At 43.4% G+C, this 15,035-nt stretch overlaps 2 protein-coding genes across 2 annotated transcripts in view; both read right to left on the bottom strand.

Annotated features, from left to right (window-relative positions):
- The window catches only part of LOC114665026 (inositol 1,4,5-trisphosphate receptor-interacting protein-like), a 34,068-nt gene extending 24,942 nt beyond the window's left edge, over positions 1-9,126 (bottom strand). The window contains exon 1 of the mRNA XM_028819383.2: positions 8,939-9,126. The gene's annotated coding sequence lies outside the window, so the exon portion shown is untranslated. The remainder of the gene's footprint in view (positions 1-8,938) is intronic.
- dgke (diacylglycerol kinase, epsilon) overlaps positions 1-15,035 on the bottom strand; it is a 521,693-nt gene that overhangs the window by 15,350 nt on the left and 491,308 nt on the right.

Genomic DNA, 15,035 nt, shown 5'->3' with positions numbered 1-15,035 from the left:
GAGGCTGTTTGAAAATTATGACAGTCAGATAACTACACTAACCAGCAATTCACATCACACCAGAAGTCAGAGGCCTGCGCAGCATAAATCCTCATCCATCCAGTGAACACATTATTGAAACGTTACAAGTGGGAACAAAAACAGAAGAACTTCATAGATTTCTTTTCTGTGAATTATTACAAGTTCGTTTACCAGGTATGGGCTAAACTGTATCCTCGCCATTTACTGTTTTTCTTTTTCACTTTTGAGTTTGTATTTTTGCATAGTAGGTGAATTCAGCTTTCTGATTACAGTAATGGCTATTCAACATGTGGTCCATTCATTTTGAATTAACATTTATAAATACTGTAATGACCCTGGGGTGCTCTTGATGGAGGAATAGATTTAGCACTCATTGGAAAGCTGGTGCTAGCTCGCTCTGAAAAGAGCCATTAGCTTCTTCAAAAGCTGAACCTGCTACCACCTAACTCTGCAGCTCCTCCACAACACACGTCTTCTGTGGTTCCATCTGCCCTTGACTGCTTTATTCTAATGCCTCTGCACACACACACACATACAGACACACACCACCAGCCTCACCACACCCTGCTCACAAGAGATCAGCTGGGCTCCATGAGCACACAGAGTCAAGGTTCTTTTTAAGTGCTGTGTCCGTGTGCTCCATAGCAGCTCCTGGGAGTGTGTTTTATAGCCGGCTAATAATAATAATAATAATAATTCATTACATTTATATAGCGCTTTTCTCAGATTATAGGAGGAAGTCAAATATACCATCATATTACTTTGTGAGCAGAGGTTAGTCGCCGGATAATAAATTATTGTAGTGAGCTCAGGGTCTGGACATGAGAGGGACATACTCCCAAAAGTAGCCACTGTGGCAGAAGCGCTCTCTTGGCGTTGACCCAACAGACTCACAGCGGAGGCACCATATAAAAACAAACAAAAAGATTTTATTTTTCTTCAGCCGTGGGGCACATCTTCCACGTGTCCCACAGACCTAAAAACACACTCTTCTTCCTCCACTACTCCTCCCAGGCAGCAGCAGCAGAGTTGTCGTTGTCGTCATCTTCTTCTTCCTCCTCCTCCTCCTCGTCGTCGTCGTCGTCGTCGTCGTCGTCGTCGTCGTCCTCGTCCTCCCAACTCTGGCGCCTAGAGTAGTGGCTGCAGGCTCCTCTTATAGCACCCCTGGAAGTGCTCCAGGTGCTCGTTGACCTACTTCAGGCTGCACTTCCGGGTGTGGCTGCATTCCAGCCCACATGGGCTCGTTAAGCCATGCAGCTCCTCCGGGTGGTGGCCACGGAGCCCAACTGGGTCTAGCCCTGAAGTCCCATGCCTGTGGCCCCGATGTAACCCAGGAGGGCTGCCACCACATGTTCCAGGGGACGTAGTGTGCATCCCATGACTGCTCCCCCGGATCCAGTGTCAAAGGGGCATCCCACACGACGTCTGCCACACCACGGACTGCCTGAGGAGGTGGGAATACTTGGAGAAGCCAGCTATAACGCGGCAACAAATAAATGGGGGCAAAGGAACACCACCTGACACTTCGGATGCGCCTTCTGGCAGCTAGCCCAATGACCAGATGCTAGTCTTGGATGTGGACCCTGAACTCACATAGAGCTGGGGAAAGAGTTTGGAATTCAGGTTGCCTCTGACCCTGGGTGAGTGTAATGAGACAGAGCCAGATTGCATGCATGAATGGCAAAAGGGACAAAGTGGCCAAGAGTATATTTTGCTGCCGAAGACCTGAGTGGCATGGCATAGACAGCATTGAAGAAGCCAAATGGTTCTTTTTAGAGCCACTTACCTGTCTCTTGTACCTCCAGTGTTATTACAATATCAATTAATTATATAAAAATTGGGTGAGATTCTATGATAGATTTTAATAGGAAGTCTTTACTTCACTTGTTTATTCAGATTAAAAGTGAAAGTAAAGTTTCACCGAGTCATTGAAATGGTTCCGTGTCCACCAAAATATCACTGCTCACCTCAGAATTTCAAGTGCCCCCTTACAAATTCTTACCTGGCACCAGCCTATGTATACTGTATAGAAAGAAGGAATCACAAAGCTTTTAAGAACAACGGATACAAAATATGAGCTGCCCAACCTCAAAAGCAGCGCTTACTCCATTTATACACATTATAAACTAGGTGTCTGCACATATCATAGACTCTTCCTAAAAAGAAAAAGCATAAATATGTATATACAGTCAGAATGAGGCATTATGCAAATGTATTGCTGTTGGTATAAAGGACCCCCCTATCATGTTTCTTGACACACTTCTGCTGAATAATTCGTCGGCTGAAAGTCCTCAGTGTTAGTGTGTCAAAGAGAGAGGATGTGCAGCATTGTTCAAAATGACACTTAGTTTTGTTTTCATTCTCTCCGATTATTCTTTCTTTATTTAAAGAGTTATGTAGAAAGCCTAATTTCCCCCAGAGACAAAAAGTTCATTCTATACATTGTGAGGGATACCTGTCTGGGACACCTTCATAGTGGAAGGACCAGGGGAGGGAGCATTCACAGGGCATTATATTCCCCAGATCGCTACTGTAGATAACATCCGGCGCCGCCGTGAGTGGCAGCCTTTTCAGCAGCTCCGTGTATGACTGTTATATGTATGTGTACTTTTCTACTTTTATTTTTCTATTTTTATTTATTGATCACTCCTACCACTTTATTTTATGTGGATTCCTTCCCTGGACACACTTACTTTTACAACGTGGGCATGGATTTTTACACGCCGAGACTCGCCTATTCAAGTACTCAACTTCGGGCGCTGAGAACAAATGCCAGTGCCGGTGTGGTTCCCTATTTACCCGACGAGGTAAGAAGGCGGTATCGTGGCAGCAGAGCCGGCACTAAGCTAAAAAAGAAGCGGCTTGCGAGAAAGTGGCGTTTCAAGCCTTCGGTGCCTTCTGTGATTCTGGGGAATGTAAACTCAATCTCAAATAAGATCGACGAACTGGCTGCGCTGGTGAAAAATGTAAGGACCTACAGAGAATGCAGTTTGTTGTGTTTGTGCGAAACCTGGCTAAATAACACCATCCCAGATGCCAACGTGGAGCTACCCGGGTTTAGCACAGTTAGAGCGGACAGAGATGCAAGTACCTGTGGGAAGCACAAAGGAGGAGGACTCGCTCTCTATGTTAATACACGGTGGTGTAACTCTGGACACATTAACGTCAAAATCTCCACTTGCTGCAGGGATATCGAACTGTTGGCCGTAAGTTTACGTCCCTACTATTTGCCCAGAGAGTTTGGACATGTCATTGTTGTTATTGTATACATTCCTCCTCGGGCAGACGTGGAGTCAGCGAGTGACATCATCCATTCTGCTGTTGCTAAGTTACAAACGCAGCACCCTGAGGCGCTTGTGCTAATCGCTGGAGACTTTAACCATGTGACGCTGGACAAAACATTGCCTGCATTCTCCCAGTATGTGGACTGTAACACCCGGGGAAATAAGACTATTGATTTACTGTATGCAAACGTTAAAGACGCATACAGCGCCACCCCGCTGCCTGCGCTTGGGAAAGGAGATCATAACCTGGTTCAGCTTCAGCCTCACTATAAACCAAAAGTTAGAGTCCTACCTGTAACCACACGATCATTCAGGAAGTGGACCCCGGAGGCTGAGAATACTCTGAGAGAACTTTTTGGAACTACAGACTGGGATATCCTGCAGGGATCTCATAATGAGAACACTGAGGAAGTTGTTGACTGCACTACTGACTACATCAACTTCTGTATGGACATTGTAGTTCCAGTAAGAACAGTACGCTGCTATGCTAACAACAAGCCATGGATTACAAGTGACATCAAGGGCCTTTTGAATCAGAAGAAAAGGGCTTTTAAAGACGGTGATCAGCATGAGCTCAAGCGCGTGCAGAAGGAACTCCGAGTCCAACTCAGGGCGGCGAAGGAGCAGTACAGGAGAAAGCTGGAGCAGAAGTTGCAGAATAACAGCATGAAGGAAGTGTGGGATGGGATGAAGATCATCACTGGCTGCAGCTCGAAGCGGGGTACCACCATTGAGAGAGACGTGAAGAGAGCAAACCAAATGAACAACTTTTTTAACAGGTTTGACCACCCTAACCCACTCTCACTCTCACCTCGGAGTACTGCACCCTCCACACATCCTTCTGCTGATACCAGCATAGGAAAAACATCCCCACCCATAATAACAACAGCGCAAGTGAGCAGAGAGCTGAGGAGACTTCGTGCCAGCAAAGCAGCGGGTCCAGATGGAGTATCGCCACGACTGCTGAAGGTCTGTGCATCGGAGCTGGGGGGTCCTCTACAGCGCATCTTCAACCTGAGCCTGGAACAGGGGAGAGTCCCGAGGCTTTGGAAAACATCTTGTATCACCCCAGTCCCAAAGGTATCACGTCCTAGTGAGCTGAATGACTTTCGGCCTGTTGCTCTGACATCACATGTGATGAAGACCATGGAGAGGCTGCTGCTTCACCACCTTAGGCCACAGGTTCAACACGCCCTTGACCCTCTGCAGTTTGCATATCAGGAGAAGGTGGGAGCAGAAGATGCCATCATCTATATGCTACACCGATCCCTCTCTCACTTGGACAGAGGCAGTGGTGCTGTAAGAATTATGTTTCTAGACTTCTCTAGCGCCTTCAACACAATCCAACCTCTGCTCCTTAGGGACAAGCTGACAGAGATGGGATTAGATTCATACCTGGTGGCATGGATCGTGGACTATCTTAAAGACAGACCTCAGTATGTGCGTCTTGGGAACTGCACGTCTGACATTGTGGTCAGCAACACAGGAGCGCCACAAGGGACTGTACTTTCTCCGGTCCTGTTCAGCCTATATACATCGGACTTCCAATACAACTCGGAGTCCTGCCATGTGCAAAAGTTCGCTGATGACACTGCTATCGTGGGCTGTATCAGGAATGGGCTGGAGGAGGAGTATAGGGACCTAATCAATGACTTTGTTAAATGGTCCGACTCAAACCACCTACACCTGAACACCAGCAAAACCAAGGAGCTGGTGGTGGATTTTAGGAGGCCCAGACCCCTCATAGACCCAGTGATCATCAAAGGTGACTGTGTGCAGATGGTGCAGACCTATAAATATCTGGGAGTGCAGCTGGATGATAAATTAGACTGGACTGCCAATACTGATGCGCTGTGCAAGAAAGGACAAAGCCGGTTATACTTCCTTAGAAGGCTGGCTTCCTTCAACATCTGCAATAAGATGCTGCAGATGTTCTATCAAACAGTTGTGGCGAGCGCCCTCTTCTACGCAGTGGTGTGCTGGGGAGGCAGCATTAAGAGGAAAGACGCCTCACGCCTGGACAAACTGGTGAGGAAGGCAGGCTCTATTGTTGGCATGGAGCTGGACAGTTTAACATCTGTGGCAGAGCGAAGGGCGCTCAGCAGGCTCCTATCAATTATGGAGAATCCACTGCATCCACTAAATAATGTCATCTCCAGACAGAAGAGCAGCTTCAGCGACAGACTGCTGTCACTGTCCTGCTCCACAGACAGATTGAGGAGATCGTTCCTCCCCCAAACTATGCGACTCTTTAATTCCACCAGGGGGAGTAAACGTTAATATTTAACATTATACATAGTTATTGTCTGTTTTTTTCACCTGTATTATTATCATTCTTTAATTTAATATTATTTATTGTAACAGTATGCTGCTGCTGAAGAATATGAATTTCCCATTGGGATTAATAAAGTATCTATCTATCTATCTATCTATCTATCTGTAGATGGCAGCCTTCCTAGGTTGCAGTGGTTCGTCGGATTTCCACAGGGCACACTGGGAGGTAGAGTTTGTAGACTCAGCCCTCTGGGGTTCCGCGTGCTCTGCCAGGGGGTGCTGTGGGAACTGCAGGGCCGTATTTCGTTGGGCTTCCATCTCACCTGGAGGTGCTTCCAGACCATGCTAACGGGTCACCAGAAGTACTCTCAGGTGCAACATAAAAGCAGCCTGCTGCCTTCATTCAGGGAGCCAGAGTTGGGAAGTAGAAGACAAAGCTTGCCAGGAGGCGCGGTGGTGGCACAGAGAGAGACAGAGGAAGAAGGAAGACAAAATGTGTTTGTACTTTGGACTTCTGTTTGTGCTGTGGGAAATGCTTTCTGGGGAAGGGTTTAACACAATAAATCTCTTGTTTATTGTATACACTTGTGTCCGAGCCTTTGTGTCGGGTGTTTGGGGAGATTGAGAGCCCTCTACAGGCCACAACATAAATACATAATTTGGAAATGATGTTAGTCATAAAAGTGTGCATACAGTGTAATATATGCAGATGTATTATGAGCAGTGAATAACGTGGTAATGAATGAAGAGCTTTGTCTTTACTTAGGTAAAAGAGTCAGAGAGAAATAGCGATGTTTATTGAATGGCAGACATAGAATTTCAAATATAAGTACAGGAGATATAAATACAAATGGACTGGAAGAAAAACATGTTATTTGAGCTGTTTCCTTGAGGCACAGCCATTTATTTTAAAAAGAAAAAGAAACGTTTTCCATTTCTAATATTTTATATTGTTGTCAGAATATACACTGGAAAAAATACCGTAACTTCAATCTTTAATGTGTTTTGAGAACATAATGAGAAATATCAAATCACATTTTGGGTCAAAATAATTGCAATATCAATTTCAGTCCATATTGTCCAAGTCCTAATTCCAATATGGTGGATACTTTTGATAGGCTCTGTATATCTGGGTGGGCCCCAGCACTGCCATCATATCCATTCCGTTTAGCTCCACTCTATTCCAGAAGAATCCTGGAAAACTCAAGCGATGGCAGCAGCAACTGCACCCCTGAACCCTCTAGGATTTATGGGGGATGGCGCTCTCCTGTTCCCTGATGCTCTTGTCTTCTATCAGCTAACATACAGAGGAACAATACAAGCTTCCTCTCAATCTACCCTGGCGTTCCTGTCATTCCATTCCCATTCCATTCTGTCACTTTTAATCTTTACAAGTGTACATGTGGAAAAAGTGAACCCATACAGTAAATCCACTCAAAGCGTTTATTAGCACAGGTGAGTTTACTCTGCAAACCGGGAGTGTGAGACAGCAGGGCTAACCGCTGTGCCGCTTTTATATTTTAGAACATTAGAACATTAGAACACTCTAGATGAGAACAGGCCATTCAGCCCAACAAAGCTCGCCAGTACTATCCACTTATTTCTTCCAAGAAAACATCAAGTCGAGTTTTGAAAGACCCTAAAGTCTTACTGTCTATCACACTACTTGGTAGCTTATTCCAAGTTTCTATCGTTCTTTGTGTAAAGAAAAACTTCCTAATGTTTGTGCAAAATTTACCCTTAACAAGTTTCCAACTGTGTCCCCGTGTTCTTGATGAACTCATTTTAAAATAACAGTCTCGATCCACTGGACTAATTCCCTTCATAATTTTAAACACTTCAATCATGTCACCTCTTAATCTTCTTTTGCTTAAACTGTAAAGGCTCAGCTCTTTTAATCTTTCCTCATAATTCAACCCCTGTAGCCCTGGAATCAGCCTAGTCGCTCTTCTCTGGACCTCTTCTAGTGCTGCTATGTCCTTTTTGTAGCCTGGAGACCAAAACTGCACACAGTACTCAAGATGCGGCCTCACCAGTGTGTTATAAAGGTTGAGCATAACCTCCTTGGACTTGTACTCCACACATCGTGCTATATATCCTAACATTCTGTTAGCCTTCTTAATGGCTTCTGAACACTGTCGGGAAGTCAGTAGCTTAGAGTCCACTATGACTCCTAAATCCTTCTCATAAGGTGTACTCTCGATTTTCTGACCGCCCATTGTGTATTCAAACCTAACATTTTTACTTCCTATGTGTAATACTTTACATTTACTGACATTAAATTTCATCTGCCACAAATCTGCCCAAGCCTGTATGCTATCCAGGTCCTTCTGTAATGATATAACGGATTCCAAATTATCTGCTAATCCACCTATCTTGGTATCATCTGCAAACTTAACCAACTTGTTACTTATATTACTATCTAAATCATTTATAGATATTAAAAATAGCAGCGGCCCTAGCACTGACCCCTGCTGGTCACCACTCTTAACATCAGCCAGTTCTGATGAGGTTCCTCACACCATCACCCTCTGCTTCCTGTGTCTGAGCCAATTCTGCACCTATCTACAAACATCACCCTGAACTCCCACCTCTTTTAATTTGATGCCCAACCTCTCTTGTGGCACCTTATCAAATGCTTTCTGAAAGTCCAGATAAATAATATCATAAGCTCCACTTTGAGTGTATCCTTTTGTTGCCTCCTCATAGAATTCCAGCATGTTAGTAAAACACAACCTCCCTTTTCTGAACCCATGCTGACTGCTTAGAATAACTCCTGTCCTTGCCAGGTGTTGCTCGATCTTATCCTTAATAATTCCTTCCATTAATTTTCCTGTGATGCATGTTAAGCTTACTGGCCTATAGTTGCTTGGATCTGCCCTGTCACCCTTTTTATATAATGGGATGATATTTGCCATTTTCCAGTCCTTCAGAATCTCTCCAGTGCGCAGTGACTTCCTAAAAATATGCGTCAAGGGTTTATATATGTACTCACTAGCCTCCTTAAGAACATGAGGATAAATATTATCTGGTCCTGGTGATTTGTTCGATTTCAGCTTATTTAATCTGAGCAGTACTTCTCCCTCTACAATTTCCAAATCCCTCAGTACCTCCTTAGTAGTCCCTGTTACCTCTGGGAGGTTATCCACTTGCTCACTTGTAAACACCTCAGAAAAATGTAAGTTTAATGCATCCGCTATTTCACTGTCTGTATCTTTTAATTCCCCTTTACTATTCCTGATGCACTTGACCTCCTCCTTGAGTGTTCTTTTACTACTAAAATACTGAAAGAATCTCTTTTCACTTATGGCGAAATAAAGGAAGAGGAGATTATCATAAAAAAATATGGCAATACTCACCATAGACGGCATCTAGACAGTGTAGCCTAAGTCAGGGAGGTTGTTCACTCTGCGTTTCTTTCAGAGCTCATCGTTAAGTTGCAGCCCTGTGCATAAAAAGGTTTCGCCCCTCGGGCAAAGGCGTTCATTTTAGGTGTCAGTCTGCCAATACCAGCAGCACTTGCATTACTGTTTGTACGACGGCATCATGGCAGAGCGTATTAAACTTGAAAGTCAGTTCATTGAGCCGCACCTTTTGCAGCACCAGTGCCACCATTCCTGGCTGTTGTATGCTTAACATGCCTGCAGGTAAAGTGCCCTCGTCCATACTGTCACCCGTTAGCTAATCTGGGGATGACTGACTTTTTTTTATATGAACAATCAGTTTCACTGTCCTGAGACTTTCTTGGGCGTCAGTTTTGATCTGCTTTGAATTCTTTATCAGATACGTCAAAATTCATCCCACCCTCCTGCACGTCATTTGCACTTCTCAGCTAGAGTGATGGCCTTGTTTTTAACAGGTCTGAAAGTCACGCCATGCGTTCTAAAGTTTGATAAAGACTGCGAGAAAAGGCTGTTGACGTCAGGCCTAAAACAAAGATAGAGTACAGTCGGCAAAAATTCCAGCAGGTTTTTAAAGGACGTTTTGACCATGGATACGGTTCTGGGAGTATTTTGAAGATGCTTACATCAGTTTTAACCCAGTTTGCTATAAGTAGCGTTAATGACATCTTTATTCTTTCATCCTAAGTTATCTGTCTGTCCACCTGTAATGTCTTGCATTCCTGATACTGATATCCTTTTTTTTTCCTTTAAGGTGGTGTGACAGACGGCCTGGGCCCTTTCCTGCACAGGGCATTACCTAACCTGGCAGCCCCCCTGGGTTGCAGCGGTGTCTCAGATTCCCACAGGCCTTACATGCGAGCTGGCGTTCAGCACAGCCCTATTGTGAGTGCCGCCAAGGGGGTGCTGCTGGGACTACGGAGGCCTACTTTGTCGGGCTTTCGCCTCACCCAGGAGTGCTTCTGGAACACACTAATGGGCCACCAGAAGTATTCCTGGGTGCAGCATAAAAGAAACCCGCTGCCTTCATTCGGGGAGCCAGAGTTGGGACAAAGTTTGCTGGAGGAGGAGTGGAGGTGGAAAGAGAGACTGACACAGAGACAGAGACAAGGAGAAGACAAAGAGTTGCAGAGGGTGCTGCTTTGTGCTTCTATTGCTGTGTTTTTGTATTGGGAAGGCGGAAAACGAAGGAAAGAGTTTCTCACAGCACAATAAAAAGCCTGTATGTGTGTGAAAGAACTTGTGTCTGCAGCTGTCTGTGTCGGGTATGGGGAGCTGGTGCGCCCCCTGCAGTCCACAGTAGAAATTGGTAAAGAAATTTTAATACATCTTTTTTGGTGTAACCCGTAATTAAAAAAAAAAACAAAAAAAAAAATCAGCAGGTGGACATCATTTTAATATGGACAATGAAGTTCAAGCCGAATCGCTAAACTGGAAAATTCAGTTTTAATATGCGTAAGCACACCTAAATGTATTACAAATTTTTCTTCACACAGAAAACCAGACACATAGGTTAAATGACCAAGTAGTGTGGTAGACAGTAGGACTTTAGGGACCTTCAGACCTCAACTTGATGGTATTTTGGAGAAATTTAGTGGCTTTATGACTGAATGGCCTGTTCTCATCAAAAATGTTCTAAAGGACACTGCAGGGCCAATTGACTCAACCCCATAAAACTGGAAACTGGCTTGCAGCACCAATTTCACATATTACATGAAGCAAGATTTTTCTAGATAAGTAATTATATTGAACATAAGGTAGAAAATTGGAAAAAAAAAACGCTTAAGTAGACAAAGCCTTTTGTTACAAACATTTTAATAATAAATGAATGAGGAAGGCTTACTACTTTTACACAACATCTGGTGTGCTGTGCCCCATGGACCCATAATGCAGAACTCCTAATGTTAACTCACTGCTATCCTCATTCAGCTAATCCAAAAACCTAATATGATGTTTACGATTGTGTTGTGACATGATTTGTCTTTATCATTAGCTCTCTTGTCCTCTTCTTCCTTTCTATTTCTCCTAAAGATAATGCCAGACGACTTTGACTTTTTCATAATCAAAAGTTTTTTTTCAGCTTTTGTAATGGTTACATCACCTAAGGCGTTGTCACTAAGTGGTTGCCCATTCCTCCAACCACGTCCAAGAAAGGTCATGTTGGATTAAATACTAAAGCAACTGAACATACTATTAATGGATTTTTCTTTATTTATTTGACTAAATATATTGCTTTATCTATTTAATTGTAAATCAGGCAAAACGACAAGCAATGCACTAAGTACTCATTTCCAGGGGTGCTATTCAATATGCTTGGGTGCATAAGGGGCGCATGTGCACATTCTGACTTGTACAGTACAGTGAGTGAGTTTGAGAATGGCAACCCTGGACAGCTACCCCTCGGACTATTTACCAAACGGCAGAGGGAGTGGGAGGCTGAGCAGTGCAGAACAGTGAAAGAGGACCCTGGCAACGGCCATAACTGCCATTAAGATCATGTAGATTGGAGAGATGGGGCCACACTGCACTGAGGGTGTGGGGGCATCTGTACCTTCCTAATCATTTACCTATACAGTGGAACCTCGAGATACGAATAGCTCTGTATACGAGAAATTCAAGATACGAGGAAAGTATGAGCGAAAAATTCGGATCTAAATACAATACAGTTTATTTTTGTATAGCCCAAAATCACACAGGAAGTGCCGCAATGGGCTTTAACGGGCCCTGCCTCTTGACAGCCCCCCAGCCTTGACTCTCTAAGAAGACAAGGAAAAACTCCCAAAAAAAAACCTTGTAGGGAAAAATGGAAGAAACCTTGGGAAAGGCAGTTCAAAGAGAGACCCCTTTCCAGGTAGGTTGGGCGTGCAGTGAGTGTTAAAAGAAGGGGGTCAATACAATACCATGCAGTTCAAGGAACAGAACAATTCCTCAATATACTAAAAAATAAAAAATATAAATTTTAGAATTACATAGCAGAATTTAACAGTAGATGATATATCCCATAATAAGATTTGGATTTGTGTAGAGTCCTGGAGACCTCATCCTTCATGCTGCCTCCCCCATTTGGCCATTCCACGGCTGAAACAGTGCTGGGCCAGCTAATCCGATGAAAATCTAAATACGAGCATTGGCTCGCGTAACGAGCCATGAGCCAGGCTGTGGGTATGCGTGACGCATTTCCCGATCCACCTCGACTCGGGGATTCACCCAAGCTGACGCTGCCCGCCTGTCAGCTCACTCAGTGTTCCTTGTTCTCCCGTAGCGAGAGGATCTACGCGTTTGTGCGCTTGTGATTTCATTGTTTTTTTTTGCATTTAACGTGAAAATAATTATTCCACGATGCCTCTCAAGAATATTGTTGCCTCAGATAGTGCTGCAAAGAAACAAAAGGAAGCCATGGCCATTGAAATTAAGAAAGAAACTACAGTAATCCCTCCTCCATCGCGGGGGTTGCGTTCCAGAGCCACCCGCGAAATAAGAAAATCCGTGAAGTAGAAACCATATGTATATATGGTTATTTTTATATTGTCACGCTTGGGTCACAGATTTGCACAGAAACACAGGAGGTTGTAGAGAGACAGGAACGTTATTCAAACACTGCAAACAAACATTTGTCTCTTTTTCAAAAGTTTAAACTGTGCTCCATGACAAGACAGAGATGACAGTTCTGTCTTACAATTAAAAGAATGCAAACATATCTTCCTCTTCAAAGGAGTGCGCGTCAGGAGCAGAGTCTGTCAGAGAGATAGAGGAAAGCAAACAAATCAATAGGGCTGTTTGGCTTTTAAGTATGCGAAGCACCGCGGCACAAAGCTGTTGAAGGCGGCAGCTCACACCCCCTCCGTCAGGAGCAGGGAGAGAGAGAGAGAGAGAGAGAGAGAGAGAGAGAGAGAGAAAAAAATCAATACGTGCCCTTTGAGCTTTTAAGTATGCAAAGCACCGTGCAGCATGTCGCTTCAGGAAGCAGCTGCACAGAAGGTAGCAACGTGAAGATAATCTTTCAGCATTTTTAGACGAGCGTCTGTATCGTCTAGGTGTGCGAACAGCCCCCCTGCTGAATCCCCCTACGTCAGGATCAGAGAAAGTCAGAGCGAGAGAGAGAGAGAAGGAGAGAAAAGTAAGTTGGGTAGCTTCTCAGCCATCTGCCAATAGCGTCCCTTGTATGAAATCAACTGGGCAAACCAATTGAGGAAGCATGTACCAGAAATTAAAAGACCCATTGTCCGCAGAAACCCGCGAAGCAGCGAAAAATCTGCGATATATATTTAAATATGCTTACATATAAAATCCGCGATGGAGTGAAGCCGCGAAAGGCGAAGCGCGATATAATGAGGGATTACTGTACAGCTATATTATTTACCAGTGTTATTTATTAAAGGTAAACTACAGTATATATTATTTATCAGTGTTATTTGTTAGGAAAATTGATTTTTATGTTGATATTTTTGGGGGTGCGGAATGGATTAACTGGATTTCCATTATTTTCAATGGGGAAGTTTGTTCTAGATACAAGAAATTCGCTATACGAGCTCAGTGCTGGAATGAATTAAACTCGTATCTCGAGGTTCCTATGCCAGGAACCACCACTGACTTCCCGACAGAACACCCCCACAAAAAAACAAAAAAGAAAAAAAAAGTCTGAGTTAGCGTAGGCTGCCCTAATTTGGGGTATTCATAAGAAATGTAATAATTGACTTCATGAGGTAGACAAAACAAGACTAGTTGTGTTAGATATCTCTCTATTATATAAAAAAATCTTGGGATGAGATGAGACTTTTTCAGAGAGATAATTTCACGTCCCATGAGACGAGACTTTGTGCCAAGAGATGAACTGAAAACTTAACAGTTCCAAGCAGGGGAGGAAATAAAAGACAAAGATTAGAAGAAGAAAAGACAAAGAGTAGAAGACAAAATAGAACGTCGTCAAGAGGTTCAAAAACATTGGCACGATACACATGCAGGGCAGGTTAGAGATTATGAAAGTACTAAAATTCAAAAGTCTCAAAAAACTGATAGTAAAGATCACATTAGCGCTAACAAATGGAAATTATTACTCGGTGACATAACGGAACAGTGAAAAGAGATCGAATATATGGACATCGGTGATATGACAGAAGTATGTAAATATTGTTCGTCTTTAAAGTTTAAGTCGGATACTTGTAGATCGTCTAATTCATGTTGCCATCAGGGAAAAGTAGTGTTACTTCCCAATGAAGAGGCGTATCCGCGAGAAATAAAAGATTTGTTGTTTGGTGAAAGTGAAATCCACAAACGCTACAGGCAAAATATCCGAATCTGCAATAATCTGTTCATCATTCAGTGCTCAAAACGTAGATTTACACGATTCAGGACTGTACGCTATGAGAATCTGTGGTCCCTGCAACAATTAAAGCTACAAGTTTAATTTCAAAGACAGCACAATTCGGTCAGGTTTATATTTATGATCACGGAGAAGCGATGAAAAATAGAATCGAAGGAGTTAAACGATCGGACGTATTAGAAATTCTACAGCCAAAAATGGATACAATTCCATACGTCCAAAAGTATTGCACTTTACACGAAATTTATCTGCAAAACATGCACAGAGAGGTTTTCTTGGATTTCTATATGAATCCGAAAGATCACGCTCGCATATATAATAAACCAACATGTGACGAATTGTCAGCGGTGATAGTTTTGAAAGACAGAGATATCAAAGACAGAGCTGATATTTGTGTTTATCCAAAAGCACAGCACGATACGTTGCAAGAGGCAGATCTAGAAAATGACAAGCGTGTAGGGGATTAGTGAGCAAAGTGAGCAGGGGGCAGAGCCCCCTAGTTTGAAATATTAAAATGTGTGCTTAAAGTCCAAATATTCTTGATTGTAATTGAATAAAAAATCAAAAAATACATCATATTCAAAATTGCTGACCTAGAAATAGTCTAAGACAACAGTCACATGCTTCCCACTCTTTGACTGTATAAAAGCTCCATGGGGGGACCCACCTCCCTGCCCGCTTCTCCGTCTAACATATATGTGGGGGTAATGGCATTATCAGGGGAGGTTAAACCCT

The sequence above is a fragment of the Erpetoichthys calabaricus genome, chromosome 14 (genome assembly GCF_900747795.2).
Source record: "Erpetoichthys calabaricus chromosome 14, fErpCal1.3, whole genome shotgun sequence".
Taxonomy (NCBI): domain Eukaryota; kingdom Metazoa; phylum Chordata; class Cladistia; order Polypteriformes; family Polypteridae; genus Erpetoichthys; species Erpetoichthys calabaricus.
This window is presented reverse-complemented; position numbering and strand designations above follow the sequence as displayed.